General features: G+C 44.2%; 2 protein-coding genes across 2 annotated transcripts in view; one reads left to right on the forward strand and one right to left on the reverse strand.

Annotated features, from left to right (window-relative positions):
• PDE1A (phosphodiesterase 1A) overlaps positions 1-1756 on the forward strand; it is a 249081-nt gene extending 247325 nt beyond the window's left edge. The window contains exons 20-21 of the transcript XR_008748561.1: positions 605-848; positions 1584-1756. The gene's annotated coding sequence lies outside the window, so the exon portion shown is untranslated. The remainder of the gene's footprint in view (positions 1-604; positions 849-1583) is intronic.
• Positions 1-14197, reverse strand: part of PPP1R1C (protein phosphatase 1 regulatory inhibitor subunit 1C) — a 54076-nt gene that overhangs the window by 14964 nt on the left and 24915 nt on the right. The gene's annotated exons all lie outside the window — the stretch shown is intronic.

A 14197-nucleotide genomic window follows, 5' to 3' on the forward strand; every position in this document is an offset into this window, starting at 1 on the left:
TCGCTGCTGCGGCAGCGTAGGAACTTGCCCTGTGGGATGTCCAAGCCCGGGCGTGTGGCTAAGCACAGATGCCCACCGACCTTCAGGTACTTTACTACTGAACGCACTTGCCTGTGATGCCTTGTGCGGTCAGCAGAGAGAGGCTTCCAGGGCTTGATTCTTCACTTGGCAGCCTCTAACGAGCCCGGGGTAGCTCCATGCCTGGCTGGGTTTAAGCAGGATGGATCCAGGCCAGAGCATTTGTAAAAAAGACAGTAGCAGGCTTCAATAGCTGAATATTTGCAGTTCTTTGGAGCCTTACAATTTTTGCTTGCTTGTGATTAGAAGAACCCTGGAAATTTCACATTTTCCTTTATGAGTAAAGAAAGGAAAAAACATTTCATCAAAACATTTAATACTAGCAGTACCAAAAAGTTTGATTTTGCCTAGTTTGTTAAACATAAAAATTTAGAAATACTACAGTAAAATTAATTTAATTTTTTTATACAAGTTCAAAACACAAAGGAAATTAAGGTTTTTGCATTCAAAACCATACTGAAAATGCTTTAGGAAACATTTGCATTTCCATCACTTCACGAGCCATTTCTGAGCAACTGTATTTCAGTTTTCTTTAGGCATTGTTATCTGACTTCACCATTAACGGACAGCATTATCCAGCTGCTTGCTCTTTCCTGGACACCTGCACTGTGGCCCTACTGCTTTATATTTTGGCTGACCTGGGGATTTTTCTGAGATGGTGAAACCTAAACAGATGAGAAAAAACTTACTGCCGATCCTGAGGGGAGAGAATCCTTGACAGAGAAGGGGAAGCTGTGATCCTGAGAAGCAGAAGCCTGAGCACATGATGGGTGAGCAAAGTCCTGCGTGTAACGACTGAGCAGCTTTTGCTGTTTCACAGCTTCTTCTGTTTCAGCCCCAGGCCTGGCACGGTACCCTCAGCATTCTGTTCAGTTTATATTCTGGATCCATGTTTTCTGTTTCTGTTATTCTTTTTGTGGCTGTTATTCCTTTCCTTGGTCTGGGGCAGACACAGCGCAGAATTCGTTAATGACAGATTTAAATCTCTAGCTGAATACCCTGTGCAGCCTGAGATTTTTAGGGTGTGAATGAAAAGCTTTCCAGTGAGTTGTACTTTTTAAAATGAACATGGGACCAAAATGCTTGCTGGTCAGCCAAAAATCCAAGGTGGTGTTTCTCTGCCATACACATTCCATGTGCTGTGTGGCTTTCACTTTTAATTAATCCAGTCTGTTTGGTTTCTGTCAGAAGTCTATAAGCTTCTCTGTTAATTTGCTGATGAATCCCCTACTGAGTTATAATTATAATCTTCACTGTGATCCTTCTTATGATGACAAAGGAGATAGGATTTTGGCATCAGCATAACCTGACATCAGTAATATTGTAAACGTTGAAATGAGCTCTTTTCTTTTAAGTATTTTATAAACACCTTCAAAATTACAAAAACATTGTGATGATTAAACAAGTGATTGATAGGTCAGTGTTTACATTAAATTATCCCCATTGCAGTTGCTTCATGGGTGGCATATGAATTACAGGCAATTACCATTTTCTTCATATTACAGGTACTGTAGCTGTAGTCCTTACATCCAAGCAGGAATCTGTCAGGAAGAATGAGCCTCTTCGGTTGTCACCACCTCTGTGCCTGTGAGCTGCTGAGATCATCTCAAGCAGCTGGGATCCATTTCAGAAGACTGAAGGCGAAGATGACTTGAACCCTTCCCCTCCCTCTCTGCAGCAGGCGTTTCATGCTACCCAAAGCAAAGCCTGCCATATGAGTTATGAATCAAGTTATCTGTCTAGGAGCACCGGAGTATTTCTGGGAGACCAGAGCCAGTCCCTCTCCTGGTTTCATCAACACCCCCTGCTGCTGGAGAAGTTTTTCTCCTGCTAAGAGCTAACTTATTTGGGGCTTGCAGCCTACCCTAATCTTAACTTTTGATTCTGAGACTTTAAGACAGAGTATCAACCAAACTGACATGTAGAGAGTGCTCTTACAGAAGCGGACAATGTACTGCCACAAAGTGTGATGTTAGCCGTTAGACTGACAGGTGAAATTCTAATGTAGGCAGCTGTGGGATGAAGTTTTTACTGTGCTTGTCATTACCATGTTATGAAAGGTTTACATTTCATAAATGGTAAGTAAAACAGCTATTGAATCACAGAGAGGCTGAGGCTGGAAGGTACCTCCAGGGACTGTCTAGCCCAAATCCCTGCTCAGCAGCACAGGGTCAGCTGGAGTAGGTTGCCCAGGACTGTATTCAGTCAGACTTTGAGTACCCCCAAGTATGGAGATGCCACAAGCCAACTCATTCCACTGTTTGACAACTGTCACAGAAAAAAAAAAAAAAGAAGAAGAAGAAAAAAAAAAAGTCTTGTGTTTCTTGTGTTTAAGTTGAATTTCCTGTGTTTCTATTCGTGCCAATTGACTCATTGCATACAAGCTCCTCATTTTCCAGCACAGTGAAGTGTAGCCAAGGGAATCGTGCCTATCATTACTGTTTCATAAGACATAACTGTATGTACACATAAAATTGCATCTCTAGTCTGGAAAGTAACTGCGTAGAAGAGGCAGTGTGGACAGCAGATAGATTTCCCTGATTTTCAATAGTGTTCAACGTAGGCTTTTCCAAAGAATCCATGCTCCTGACTCCTAAATGCACGCTGGCCCCTGAGAACCCGTCTTGCAGGCTGCAGCTAACGGCCACACTGAAAGGAGCCAGGAGGCAGTGCCGGGCACTGACCTGCTCTGCCTGCACTGACCAGCCATCAGCCCAGGCCCCAGCTTTGCCTGAGCCAGCTGGCTCTTGCCCGGAAAATTCCCAGCCTGGTTTAGGCACAGGCCAGAGAACATTTCCACTGGGTATTTTGGATGATGCCCATGATCTGGGAGCACTGAAGGGTGTGCAGCATGGATGCGAGCTGTGTGGGGCCAGTCAGCCTCGGGAGGGAAGCAAGCTCTGCTTGTGCAGATGTAGCTGTCGGACCTTACACTGCTGAGCATTTTGCAACTTGACTGTCTACTTTGTTCCCCTAAAAAATGCACTCTTACGACAAGAAAAGCATGTCTAGTTCCTTTCTCTCATGTAACAGGTTTGTAGGTTTTAAATACGCTCAGAAGCATTGGCTTTGACCTCGTGCTCAACTACTGCTATTTAGACTGACACACCCCGTGAGATCTCTCATCATTTCTATCTGCTTAACTTCCTGGTAAGTCTGAGACTCTGCAAGTATTTTTGTGTGCTGAGATCTCCTCAGACACAGCAGGCTGTGGGAAGGAGCAGGGATAGCACAGCTCCCCGTGGGCTGGCGCAGCGGCCTGTGGGGGCTGAGGTTTCGTATCAGAGCAAGAGAATAAACACCATGAGGTTCTGCGGCACAGAGAAACTTCCAGAGACCCCAGGCTTACGTGAGGTCCCCACTAGGCTGAAGCTGAGGTGGGAGACCAGCCTGGGCAGCAAGGTGGCCTTGTCCACCGGGCAGGGTGTGGAGGGGCATGGGGGCCGTGGGGACCCTGGCCCCTGGAGCTGGGCTGCCTCATCAGCAAACCAGCAGCAAAGCAGGAGCAAACTGACAGGTGCTGTTTACCCCCTAGCTGGGGCTCCTGATGGAAAGTCCCCCCAAGATGCAGGCTGACACCTTTAAACCCTCAAGAGATGGCTGGTGACCTGTTAAGTCCAGCTGCTGCAGCCAGAAGGAAGAGGAGGACGCAGGTACCTCTGCTAGTCCCAGCCAGGGGCTGAACTGTGCTCACTCACATGCTGGTCGGGGGGCAAGGTTGGGGGGAGACCCTTCCCTGGCATCTGGGAAAATGGTGACCTTTCCCATAAAACATCGGAAACATCTGGTGGAGAATGGTTCTCCAAAACTGCCTGACCACAGTGACTTCAACGGGAGATGGAGAACAGCATCACTTTGCTGCAAGGAGCAATTTTCACAAAGTGAAGGTACAAATCCCTTGAATCAAGTGAGACAAAGTAAAACACAGTGACTTATGAAGTTTTGCATAATAATATAGGTGGGTTTTCCCACCCCAAAAGAAACACAAAACAATTTAGTACCTAATGTTTATGCACAACCAGAGCGCTTCTCTGTTGCACAAATTCAGCAAAACCAAAGTCCTGGCTTAGATATCAGAAGGGGTCTGGGGCAGTATCTCTGCACTGATCTCTTGGGGGAGGAGAAAAGGGAAGGTGAAAACAGTGAAAGGATTATTTTGACATCTTTAGTAGTATTTTAAATTTGAAATGTTTTCATTTTAAGTTATTAAGCTTACTGACAACTGAAAACCCACTAAAACCTTGTATCTAAATTTTTGGGGGTTGCTGGAAAATTGAACCCCGATGTTAAGAAATCAGTTATTCAACATAAAATGCAGGCACCGCAAACTGTTTGCATTACAGTAGATACAACCAGTTTCACTTCGCAGTTGCCATGGGCAGCAAAACATCAGGGGCAAAATCTTTAGTGGCTCTTTGTGTGAGTGACTTGAGCTTGCGAGAAACTTACCTCTTCTGCTTTGCCTACGGCATCCAAATACCCCAGAGCCAGCATCCAGTACAACCAGAATGTAATTACAGCGTGGAAGCACGCCATCGCTCACATTAACAGTCAGAGCCTGAAAACAAGTATTGTCCTCAATTTTTCTGGAAAGCACAAGCAAGAACATTAGTTTACTCCGTTTCATTGTGGAAAATATAGACAAAGTACAGAAAAGGTAGACTCTTCTCTAAACGCTTAGATACATTTGTATCAGAGTCATAGATTCTGTAAAAATGAGTTTTAACTCTGCTCTTACTTCTGATCTCACCGAGAGTGACTTTGAAGAAAGCCAGGCTCTAACCACCGCAAAGATTTGGGGAAAACCACTGGCACGCAGGTGAAAAGTAGTAAAAACCTTCCAGATATTGCCTTGACATTAGAAATTGCAGTCAGACTTTAATGTAATTCCACTCCTTCCCTTACAACCGTCCTTGCCATTTAGTAACTCACCAGTACGGGCGGTACGGAACTGCACCTGCGTGTCACCAGGGGGAGCTTCAAGCCAAAAATCCCACTGGTTTTATTTTTTTACTATTTTATCTTTAATAACTCTGTTCTTGACCATTGCAAAGAGGTTGAAAGCCGAATTTACATAATTTCTCCTCGTTCCTGAAAGAAAATAAAAACGCTAATGCCTCTTTTCTGCCTTTGGGGGGTGGCCAGCCTGTGGGTGCTCTGCTATGCTGGGATGGAGGACACAGCTGGCTCTGCCACCAGTGTCACCCATCGCTTCAGCGGGGTTTTGCTGCTCTCCGTTTACCTGGTCTCATCCTTCCTGAGCCTTTAAATGTGTTCTTAAAATCACTCTTAAAAATTAGATGCCTTTAAATATTACAGATTGGTGGGAGCCTGCTGACAGTCTCGTCCAGCTATAAAAGACCCACAGAGTAACATCGGTTCACAGGTTGGGTGAGCGGTGAAAAACCTGAAAAATCCTCCCACTAGTTCAAGAAAAATTAGCAGCTACACCAGATGAAAGGTTTTTAAACAACATCCTTCTGGCCTGCGCAGCTCACAGGAAGATGGATCCCTGTTCAGATCCACGTGCTAGCTGCAGTATTTCCTGTGTTTTTCTGGTTACATTCACACACATAATTCATGTGAGTGTTCAGTCCTAGCTGTGGGCCTGGAAGGATGTGGTTGAAATCTTTGGGCTGCTCGTGTTCTTGTCTCCATGCCAAAGCTCTGGTGGATGGTTTTGGGAACTCTGTGTCCCTGCTAAACTGGGCAATGTCGCATCCCAAGGGGTGAAGGAAGGGAGAAATTATGGAGGGGAGGAGAACCATATAGTCTTCTTTATAAAATTTTTGCTTTTCAATAAATTCAGACTAATAGGCATACACTTCAAAAGGGAAAGAACATTCAAACTATAAAAAGCCAGGCAATATCCCCACCACAAGAAATCCAACACAGATGGTCTCTAAGAATCAGAAACAAGGTTTATCTTAGCCTAACTGCAGAAATAAGGATCACATTTTCAGAGACAGAGATACCACAAAGCTAACTTGCTACTTGGACATTTATTTGGGCCAGAGTGAAACTTGACGGTAGAAAGTAAAATAATTAACGGTAAACTGCTGCCCCTGGAAGAACAACTTGTGGGCAGAAGCCGCTCTTAAGGAAATCATTGCATTTTTCCAAGCTCCCAGCCCTGATGCCAGGAGAAGTGAGTGTGGGTGGTGGGAGCTCTGCTGAAGGGCTGTGAGCCTGCCCCTCTTACACACGCTCCTAAGGGCCAGCACAGCTGATGGAGTGATAGCTGGAAGGTCACGGGATGGTTTTGCTGTACCAAGCTAATACCACTATTCAATGCACAGTGGTGCCATTGATGTTATACAAACTCACTGTTAACCTTGGGCTTGCCTGTAGCCTGCCATGCTGCCTTTTGAAAGCTTTGCCTTTTTGGGGTGGAGACTTCTATAAAAGAAATACGACTTCATGGAGAGGGCACATTAACAGACACAGAGGAACTGCAGAAATATGCAGGTAGATACTAACATAGGGAAGGCTTTGCATTTGAAGGTAAATTAGATGAGACATGAGCCTACATGGTACGGAGGCTTTTTAGAAAAATAGTACTTAGACAGGTACTTCTCTATTCACATGCTGTACTTATCTCTGTCTCCAGAAGCCCCCGAGATAAACTGAGCAAGCTGCCCCACTGCCTCCCCACACACCAGACCCCCGGCAGTGCTGTAAGAGGAACGTGCTCTCCCCAGCGGGGCTGATCCGTGGCACAGAGCTGTGGAGGGGCAAGGACCTGACAAACACACTTGTCCCTGCTGTACGCACGATCCTGCAGCTCCTGTCCAGGAGCCCAGGAGATGCCAAACTGTAAGCAGGAGCAGCAACATGTAATCTAGGTCTTCATTCCATCATCTTGCTTGGGATCAAATTCAGGATTGATGCTTGAGATGAAACAAAGCAGCAATTACTATTTGTTACAATAGGACTCACTGGAGTCAGTGTCTGCCACGTGGCTTGGTTGTTAACCTCCAACATAGAACATACAGTTAAAGCCAGGAAATAAAATGTAATGCCCTGCCAAATGACTGGCTTCGTAAGAACCTTACATCTTCTCCTACAAAAATATTATCTTTTCTCCAAAAGCTGTTTCAATTCAGAGCACAGCACTGCCAAAATCTTTGGAATTTCACTATAAATATGTCTCGTGATATAAAGTAACCAGAACAACACACACTGCCCTTCTTGGGCTTTCTACTTCATATTTTACAATGAGTACTAAGTCTCCCACATTCTCTTTCTATAATATTTTATGCTATCTCTTAAAGGTTGACTTTTTAATGTTGTCTGTAACTGCTTAGAAGCAATTAATAATACTGTGGTGTTTACACTGCTCTATATTTAGTACAACAATGCTTATTAACACTATTTTCAAGTCATAAATGCCGTTTCACAGACATTTGTAAGATTACCCTTCTATCATAAAAATAAAAACCTACCCTTAAAAAGAAGCCAGTTCAGCATTCATTGCATGACGATTAGAGAGCCATCTGATAGGTGGGCTTCGTGCTGAACCAAATGAAGACGGCGAAAATACTCCCTTAGACTTCGGTCCATGCTGGATCAGGCCCTCAAACCACACGTGATAATTTAGGGACCAATATTAGTGCTTGGCACAATCTTTTCTTCTTCACACTCCAGGTAATAGTGGCAGATGACAACTTATAACACAAACATCCCAGTTTTGCTGTAGAACAGATGTCAAGCTTAGTCTCCACTGAACACCTCGGTCTCTCTAAAGGTACCGTGGTATTTATTGCAGCCAAGGCCAGAGCCATTTTGAAGCAGAAGCCGCCAGCTGTGTGAAATGAAATGCATTCAAAGCTGCCAACAGTAAGAAATTAAATACAGACTATGGCAGCGTCTGCCAGCTTTTTGGGCAGTAGCAGACTGATAGCAGCCAACTGAACTTGAGATGGCAGCAATCTAATGCATCCCATTCACCAACTCAGTGATTCACTAATTAATTCAGCTCATTTTTTTTAAAAAAATGTATCTACTGTCATCATACTACTGTACAAGTCTGAGGAAGGAGAGAGGAGGGTAGAGAGAGTGAGAAAAAGAGACCAAGCACTGGAAGGAAGGTAGCACCTTGGAAAAGATAACCAGGAAAATTTGTTCAAGGCCTCACTACGCTAAGTGGTGTGGTTGCATCAAGGCGCAACCTGACTAAGATGTGGGTAAGAATGATATATAAATGAAGATATTTTTGAAACCAAAGCTGCACCTTTCTTTTGTGACCTGGTTAGGCAAAAGGGAAAATCATAACGATACAAGACTGCAGCGTAAATTTTCTTTCCCCATTGATTCAGGAGGTCTGGGCTGTTGTGGGACTTCCACCCATGAAACTAAATGCACTGAAGGTGCTTTGTCACATCATAACACATGAGCAAACAGGAGCAGCTCACATGAATAATGAGGCAGAACTTCGCTTTCTGTTACCCAAGAAACAGCATATTGAGATAGATCTTCTACCTAAGAGGAATGGATTGAAGAATGGGTGTCACCAGGCTAAAGATGCTGCTCCAGGAACACCACAGCTCTGCTAAGGCATCAGAGGAGGACTTGGCCCCAGCCTCAGGGATTGCTTCAGCTACTGGATGGTGCCTGCTTTTGTGGAGTGGTCCTAGCCATGTGCGCAGCATTTATCACAACACTTTAGCCCACTGGAAAAGCAAGGAGGTCTGAAATATACAAGGACAGTTGAAAGACATCTCCTTCTCTTGTTCTGACCTCGTGTGCAGCACAACCACATTAAAACAAAAGGATCATCGTTGGAGAGACTGGGAAAATGTAAAACCCTGAGCCAAAGTGACTTACTCACATAAGAAAAGTCTGACTGCACACCAGCTCAGCCTGTGAATTTTCATAGACCTGGACTTGATGGTCAGAAAACTGTGTGAGATGTGTTATATTGTGGCTAGTATTAATGTCCTAAAAATTAAATGTAAGAAGTGTAGGAAGCAGAAATTGCACAAAGACACCACATTTTTCTTTCTAGTGTAACATGATGTTTCTTTTTCTTATGCTGGTGACTTCAGCTAATGCTAGAAGCTATTCCCAGAGTTTGCTGTGTAAGAGGGCAGCCTGTAAAATGATACAAGTTTCTGTACTCACCGCTTCAGACTGACAAACTTCATTCCTCTGCCACTTGAAGTAAATTTAGCCTGAGATTTTTGTTCCACAATGATTCTCGTGGGTCCCGAACTCGGTGCTTATCACACTAACAATAATCCTTTATGTCTCCAGACTCTATCCCTGTTCCTTGTTAACCTTCAGTCACAAAGTAATGAGATGCATCAGACATCATCAAGCTGGCCTAAGGGGTTACAAATCTGGATGAGGGCCACATACTGTACTAATTGCTTCTAATAAATTACATATTTCAGGAGGGACATCATGATTTTAATCATTTATTCTGCATGTTGTTTCCTTTGGAGAGAAGAACAAGCAGGCACTAAACAAGCCAAGCATCTGAAATGCATGGCAGAAGCTAGAAAGAGCTCATTTAATATCAACCATCATTGTAAATACTAGAATTATGCATGTATCAAATCCCTGGGCCTGAACACTTTGGGAACAGCCAGTGAGTCCTGGCTGTTTTAATGAGTCAAACTGAAATGGTGTCTTTGAATGTTCCTTAGATTTGTAACAACTCAGATTTAATCCCATTTCAAATGCTGTAGCTGGGGTCTAGCTCAAGAAAAAGTCTTTGTTTCTATGCAAAGAAAAACACATTAAGAGGGGAGTTTAAAGAATGTATTTCCCAAAAGGCCGAGAGGGAAAACAGTCACATGTACCTTTCACCTCTGTAGGGAAAGACTTTAATTATGATTTCATTTTTTTGCAGCTATTTGCAAAGGTGGTCCAGTGAACACAGAAAGCTGCAAGAACTCTCCTTAAAGCCCGCTGAAATTCGCAGGACCTTGGTGCTGATCTAAATAGCCTCCTGCAGGGCGAACAGGCACAAGGGAGGGCTTCCTCTTTCCCTGACCTCCAGCACACCCACACCAGTAGGCTCACTGTTAACAAAAACCTCAAACCACTCGGGAACGTGCACTTCCTTCACAGGGGGAGACCTTGATGGTATTTAAATAGCTGCTGGTATTAATAGCAATATCTGGTAGATAATGTGGAGACTTGAGAGCTCTGGGGAGCAGTGCAGGTTTGGGAACAGCTCGGGCTGTCGTCTGTTTGCCTTTGTAACCCTTGCTTCCTGCCACTTCAGCCTGTGCTTCCTTCCAAGGATGAGCTGAGATACCAAACAAAAAATGACTATCTAGGTAAAAGGAAACCTGCCTCAGTACAAACTATGCCTTGGGATGGAAAGTCGCAGTTGTAGCTCTGAAGCTCAAATGTGCTCTTTTGATTCTCAAGTGGCAATGGAGCGTCAAGGAAGCACCATGACCCGGGATAAGTGCAATCTGCTTCTGCCTTGGCAGCCTGAGCTGCCTTCCACTTGGTCCCTCTCTACCTGGGAGGGTTATCTTCCCATTTTAGACTTCTCTGGCAAGTTGTGAGAGGAAAAAGGTGAGAATCCAGCAAGACTTCCAGGACTTCCTCTAACCCACCGACTAGAACAATGAAGATATCCTTAAAGATGTTATTTGTGGTTGGATGGATGGCGGATGGAAGGATAGGTACTTGTGCTAAAGCGGATGGATGTCTGCTTTGATACAGAGGGAAAGAACCGAAGGATTCTTCTTGGTTTTGTCATACAGAATGAGAAACAGATTAGTAAATAGGAGAAACAAGCCTTATGCAATGAGAATTGGCTGGAAAAGTCTGCCCCAGGTAAAACTGGTGACTCTTCAAATTGAGAAACCTTCCCCTGGTTGTTTTTATGGTGTTTTTCATAGGGAGGTTCAAGCCAACCTCCACACATGAAGAGCTTAAAAAGAAAGAAAGTGATGGAGATTCAAGATTAGTATGGTAGGGCATTGGAAGTTACAGAAGGATGTGAGAATCTGAAGTTCAGACATCAAAGCCCAAGAGTAACAGAAGAAAAAAGTGACACAAACAGCCAGAACCCTCAGTTAAGAGTGCTGCTATACCTAGAAAAAAATGTGAGAAGAGGTAAATTGCAAATAATTTGGTGCAATCTTCAGATAATGGCTTTTGCCAACATTGCACGCTGCATAAGAGCGTGGAATTAACAAACACTAGTGTAGCAGGGTTAGAAAAAGAAATGTTTTTGAAAGCAAAATGGAAAACCTCTGTGACATCCATTAGGTTTGGTAATGTAATACTAACAAGAACACTGCACTGAGCTGTTATCTGGTTTGCTGTCTGATTCACTCTCCAGATTACCACTTAAATCAATAGCTCTCACATTGATTTTTCCAGCACACTGTATTCCAGTAAAAAGAACAATGCTCTGAGATGAGTCAGCTATTTGTCCTGTCTGTAGGGACTCTGGTGCATTTTCGTTTAGGAAAATAAAAGCAGGAGCCAAAGTAAACACAAATATATAGTAATAAGAACCTGCCTGTTGCACCACAACATGATGCTGGCTCTGCAGACAGACGGGTTTGCTATAGCTTGCTGCAGCAACTACAAACCTGCCTTGAGCTGCAGGAAGCCCTTGTGAGGATGGAACCAAAATATTTAGGAGAGATCTTAGATAACAACATTGTCTTTCAGTTTAGGTGACTGCTATGGCAGAGGGGAAAAATATGCCCACATTTAACTAACAAGCTGATCTCCATATATTTACCATGACATGCAGAACCTCAGCAGGACTGCGTTTTCATTTATTTCATATATTTTCATGTATTTGCATATTCCATGTAACATGTACTGTAGTTCTGGTACTGTAACTAGTCATCAGTACTGTCTGAGGTTGCTTCGGCTCCTTTCAACCATGTTAACAACTTCCTATTTTGTTTGTAATCGCAACATGCGGGTTCATTTACTCTTGCTTAGCCACGAATTCATGAAACTAGCAACCTCTCACTCACACAGTTGTGTAACTATTTCAAGGAACCTGCAGGAGGTGCAGCAAAAATATTTTTGCTTTGAAGAAATAACGATCTCAAGAGCTACTTGGCAATTCGGCTGAAGCATGGCTGTCCCCACGGTTTGTACTGACCCCTTCCCTGCGGCAGGCACAGAGCAGAGCTGGTGCCACGGCCCCGTGCCTCTCCCACAGCTCACTGCACCCGCCTGCAGGCTGGGCTTATTTCTGGGAACTTTGAGTTAACAGCAGCTAAAAGCTACTAAAATGCCAGAGAAATTAACAAACGAAGGTGTGTGTCCCTCTTTTCCACTATGACTTCTGTTTCATGGAGATTCGTTATCTCCATCTTTGAATGCAAGGCAGCGGATTACAGCCTTTCCCACCTTCCATTAATAACAGCCCCGCAGGATGCAGAGCAGCCAAAGCGGGTGTGGAGGGGGGAGGTTCAGCATCCAGAATCTCATTCTTTACTGTATATGGAGTACCGTATTGTGAGTATACTGAGGGAGAAACAGCCCACAGGAAATAAACATATGCAAAGCCGTGGGAATAGGATGTAATTATGAAGCCTGTTATTCTGAAAATGCTGCTGAATATTGCTATCTTCAACTGCTATAAAACTAGAATAATTTAAAACTCTATTTCTCAGTAATGCTTTCACAGCGTTGTGTATTTCACATTGCTACGTTTGCCTCCTAATCTCTTAGTCTACACAAAATAACATTCAAGTTTTCGCAACAATGAAGAGGAAGGAACAATGCATTTTCTACTTCAAGTAATTTTAAAATAAAAAGGATAGTATTTATGACAGTTACAGTATGGTAAATCTGGAACAATTCAGACTGTTTACAGGAAGGGTTATCAACTTCCAGGTGCCCACCTGTGTGTCTGGGAATACTGTGCAGTTTGGGGTATTAAGGTGCTGAGGAGAGGTATTTTGTGCTTTGTTTTGTCCTGTTAACAAGACGTTTCGGGTTAGTTGTGATCTATCTTGAATCACGTACTTTCCTACTTCCCTGCTGTTCCCTAGGAATGAAGTTGATGTAGAAGCAAACTATGCCAGGTACTTCCCCGGGTCTCAGCAGGGTACCAGAGGTAACACCGAGATGGCTGCAGCCCTTGGGCGGGGCTGTAAGGACCTGTTTCACAGAGCACTTCATCTGCGCAGTATTTGGCTTGGGCTTGCACAGCAAAATGACACAGCGGCGAGATCAACAGGTATTGCTGCTACCCACGCAAAGCTGCTTCTTTCCACAAAGCACTATAATTGATTGTAATAAGATTATTTCTAATATCCAGTATGCAAACTGCAGCCCATTTTGACAAACAGATAGTAAGTCTCGTGTGGCACCTGAGTGATGTTTTCACTGTTGCTAGGACAAGCACTAGGGAACTGAAGCTACAGAATGAGATACATAGACATGGCTGATACGGTGAATTATCTAAAAGCAGCAGCAGTACTTTGCACAACAAATCAGATCTATCCTGCCTTTTTTGCCAGGTAATAAACTGTGTTAAGCAGAAGGAATGGAAATCGCGGATATTCATTATCTATCAAGAGACACCTGACAGGATAGCCTTTGGTCTACAGGCTGAGAACAGTCCTACGCTGACACGTGTCAGTCAGAAGTGCTGGTGAATCGATACAGATCTTGCTCCACTGCAAGCACCATCAGGTCAAACTCTGTTCAGAGTTATTTGACAAACAAGGCCCAAGTGTAGCTGTTCCAACCCCAGCTAATATTCCTGCTGCTTTTACATTCATTTCTGAAAAGCACGTAATCCCTTTAAACCAGGGGTCCTCAAACTACGGCCCACGGGCTGGATACGGCCCCCCAGGGTCCTCAATCAGCCCCCCGGTATTTACAGATCCCCCCCGCCCCCCCCCCCGGGGGTTGGGGGGGAAACCAAGCAGCCGCAGATGACTGCCTGCCACTGCATCCGCGCCGGCCCCCTGGTTACAAAGTTTGAGGACCCCTGGCTTAAAGGCTTCACACTCTCTATGATCAGATCCCCAGCCCACAATTCCGGCTGCTCTTTTCAGAGCTGCCTGGAAAGGGGGCCTAATGCGTGGGAGCAGTTTACGTGAGAAACAGAGAGCTGTATAGGCCAGTGCTGATAGAATTCATATATTCCAGGAGTTGGCTTCAAGGG

The sequence above is a fragment of the Falco peregrinus genome, chromosome 8, assembly GCF_023634155.1.
Source record: "Falco peregrinus isolate bFalPer1 chromosome 8, bFalPer1.pri, whole genome shotgun sequence".
Classification (NCBI taxonomy): Eukaryota; Metazoa; Chordata; class Aves; order Falconiformes; family Falconidae; genus Falco; species Falco peregrinus.